Source organism: Otolemur garnettii, unplaced genomic scaffold (genome assembly GCF_000181295.1).
Source record: "Otolemur garnettii isolate 467f Iridium unplaced genomic scaffold, OtoGar3 scaffold00134, whole genome shotgun sequence".
In the NCBI taxonomy this organism is placed as follows: Eukaryota; Metazoa; Chordata; class Mammalia; order Primates; family Galagidae; genus Otolemur; species Otolemur garnettii.
In genome coordinates, this window is record NW_003852529.1 from 4,220,006 (window position 1) to 4,223,771 (window position 3,766).

A 3,766-nucleotide genomic window follows, 5' to 3' on the forward strand; every position below is an offset into this window, starting at 1 on the left:
ACTAGAATTACAAGTATGAGCTAACGTGTCTGGCCAAAACTCACTATTTATACCATTTTAAAGTGAATAAATCAGTCGTTTTAGTATGTTCACACAAAGTTGTATAGTTATTACTATTACTGTGTTTCCCCCAAAATAGGACCTACCCAAAAAATAAGCCCTAGCAGGATTTCTATGCATATGTGAAATATATAAGCCCTACCCCCATGATAAGACCTAGTGATAGGCGTGGCTATGCAGCATATCTGCATAGCCACACCATGCATTTCTGCACGGAGAGGGACATCCCCTGAAAATAAGCCCTAGTATGTCTTCTTGAGAAAAAATAAATACAAGACAGTGTCTTATTTTGGGGGAAACACAGTACCTAGTCCCAAACATCTTCATCACCCCAAAAGGAAACTGTGTAACCACTAAAATGCCAATTTCTACTCCCTAAATCCATTCTCCCTTTTGTGTCTATAGATATTTGCCTGTTCTGAATGTCACATGAATAGAATCATACAATATGTAGTCTTTTTTTTTTGACACAGAGTCTCACTCTGTCACCCTGGGTAGAACGCTGTGGCATCATAGCTCACAGCAACCTCAAACTCTTGGGCTCAAGCAATCCTCTTAATTCAGCCTCCTGAGTAGCTGGGACCATGGGTGCCAGCCGCAATGCCCAGCTAGTTTTCTATTTTTAGTAGAGACCAGCTCTTGCTCTTGCTCAGGCTCATCTCAAACTCCTGCGCTCAAGTAATCCACTTTCCTTGGCCTCCCAAAGTGCCAGGATTATAGGCGTGAGCCATTGTGCCAGGCCACAACATGTGGCCTTTGTGTCCAGCTTCTTGCACTGAGCGCAGGGCTGGTCCACAGTGGGACCAAATCCATCCTTTCTCATGACTGAGCAGTCTTCCACTGTGTAGATAGGCCACCCATTTGCCAGGTGTCGGGGGTGTTTCCACTTTTGACTATTGAGACTAATATGCTATGAACATTTGTGTACAAGTCTTTGTGTGTATGTACATTTTCATTTTTGGTAGATATATTTTTATTGACTTAAATTCTTCATACAGGACTTTTATGCCTCTAACTCTTTGTACCAACATACTTTTAGTACAAAGTAATTCTTCATACAGGACAAATATGCCTCTAACCAACATAATTTTTCTAAGACTTGTCAGAAAATATCAGAATCAGGAAATCCAAATGCCTCTACTGGTTGATTATAAGGTTGAGTTTTAGAGACTTTCTGTATTGGAATTTTCTTTCAAGAATAGAGAAAAATCACTCTGTTAAATATTCACAGTTCAGCTGCAGTGGTTTTCAACCTTCCTTAATGCCTACAATTATGCCTAATGTTACAAAGGGGTCACGATCCATAGGTTGAGAACTGCTGAGCTAGAGCCTTTGCTTTGCTCGCATGGAAGGTGCACCAACATTTACATGTAGGTGCTGGGAATGACCTACAAAGCAGAAGGTGTGGCCACTGTGGTCCGTGTGTCCTTGGCCAGTTGTGTTTCTCCATGGCATTCACAGTGACACCCTCAGAGACACTGTCTCTGAGGAATGTGGATGTCCAGATCATGCCTGGCCCCTGAGGCTGCCTTAGTTATGTCTCTATTTCCCAAATGTTTGGAGTCACAATGTGTCCTGTTTTCATTCTGAGAACTCTTAACATTGACCACTGATGTTGGTATTGTTTTCTGTGGAAGTCACATTGTTTCTTTAACCTGTCCATTCTCTTTGCACAGACAGCTGTGTTTAGTGGGGCTGCCTGTGGAGAGGTGGCCCCCATGGTGACATCCTCAGCATGTGGCAATGTCCTTGAGGTTTTGTTTGAGACTATCTGAGGTGAAATACAGTCCAGCCCAAAAGGGCCCCAGGTGAACAGCCCTCAAAGCTCAGTGCCAGCCTCCCATCCTGCCAAGTGCTTGTGGCAGCGGCCCAGGGAGGAGCATGTCTGCCTGGAGCCTGCCAGGCCACCCTGGGACAGGGCAGTGCACCGCAGGTGAGCTCGAAGTTTCATTTCCCGATACGATGGCAAATAGAGACTTTGCCCTTAATGGTAAGTGCAAGAAGTCACCAAGCCCTGTCTTTGATTGCTGGATAGTAACTTATCTGCAGTTTGTAGAGATGTTGTATTCAGGACCTGAGAACCATGGGTTAATCACAACAGCCAAAAGCAGCATCTCTCCCAGTGTCCATGGATAGATGAGTGGATAAGGCAAAGGTGGTCTAATTGTACAGTGGAATGCTAGCCAGCCTTAAACAGAAATGCAGCACTGACAAGGGATACAATCTGGAGGGACCTTGCAGGCATCACATTCAGTGAAAGAAGCCAGACACAGAAGGACAGATGCTGTGAGATTCCACCTACACAAGGTCCCCAGAGCCATCAAATCCACAGACACAGAAAGCAGAATGGGGGTGCCAGGTGCTGGGGAATGGGGAGGAGCTAGTGAGCTAGTGTGTAATGGGGGCAAAGCTTCAGATTGGGAAGATGAGAAAGTTCTGGAGATGGAGGGCAGTGATGGCTGCACAGAGCATCAATGTATTTTGTGCCACTGAACTGTTCACTCAAACGGTCAAGATGGTAAAAAATACTTATGAAATTGTATATTTTAAATGTGTACAGTTTATTAAATGTCAATTATACTGCTAAAGCTTTTTAAAAGAAAAAGAAGGCTAACATCTCCTGTGCTTTGCCTCTCCAAGGAGAGCACATGCTGGCTGGCAGAGTGTGCTCTGCAGGCCTGAGTGGACACAGGCACGGATTAGCCGACACCCCACGGGGAGCAGCAAGCTTTCCAATTTGACTAGTCCAGGTGAGAAATAATACCAGAGATTGCAGAGTGTTTCCAGAAAACCCACAGGTGTGAGACGAGGTGCTGGGGCAGCTCCACACACACTGCCCAGAACCAGTTCCAACACCACCTGCCCACCCGCCCATGCCCCTTTGTCCTCTGGCCACCATGAGGTCCATTGCAGGAATGGGCAAATGCCATGGATGTCAAGCGTCTAGCAGGACACCTCTGTGCTCTGAAACTTGTAGTTTTTGTCACTAGATCTAGGTGCGGTGGCTCATGGCTCATGCCTGTAATTCTAGCACTGTGGGAGGCTGAGGCTGGAGAATGCTTGAGCTCAGGAATTCAAGACCAGCCTGAGCAAAAGCAAGACCCCATCTCTACTAAAAATAGAAAGGGCAGGTGGTGGGCACCTGTAGTCCCAGCTACTGGGGAGGCTGAGGCAGGAGGATTGCTTTAGCCCAGGAGTGTAAGGTTGGGGTGAGCTAGGCTGAGGCCACCATGGCATTCTAGTCAGGCAACAAAATGAGCCTCTGCCTCAAAAAAATGTTCACTAGGGCATTTTTTCCCTCTCTCTCTTTGTAAAAATAAGGTCTGCCGTTTTGTCCCAGTTGGTTTTAGTAATTGCTTCCAAAGTCCCTGGGTGACTTCGGGCCACCCCCTTCGTATTGTGGGTTGAACTGTGTCCCCCTCCCAAATTCATATATTGAAATTCCAACCCGTAATTGAAAGTGCCCAATTTGGAAACGGAGGTCATGCCAGATGTGACTTGTTTTGACTAGGTGTAGTTGCAGAGGGATCTCTAATTCAATATGACTGGTGAAATTACCAAAGGGCAGAGATTGAAGAAATGTTTCCGCAAGCCAAGAGATGCCCGGAGAGCGCCGGGAGCAAGAGCTCCGCGAAGGTGCGTGGGTGGGCCGGGCCCAGTCCCCGCCCTCGCGGTCCCCGCCCCTCTTATCCTGCGCAGCCTCTGG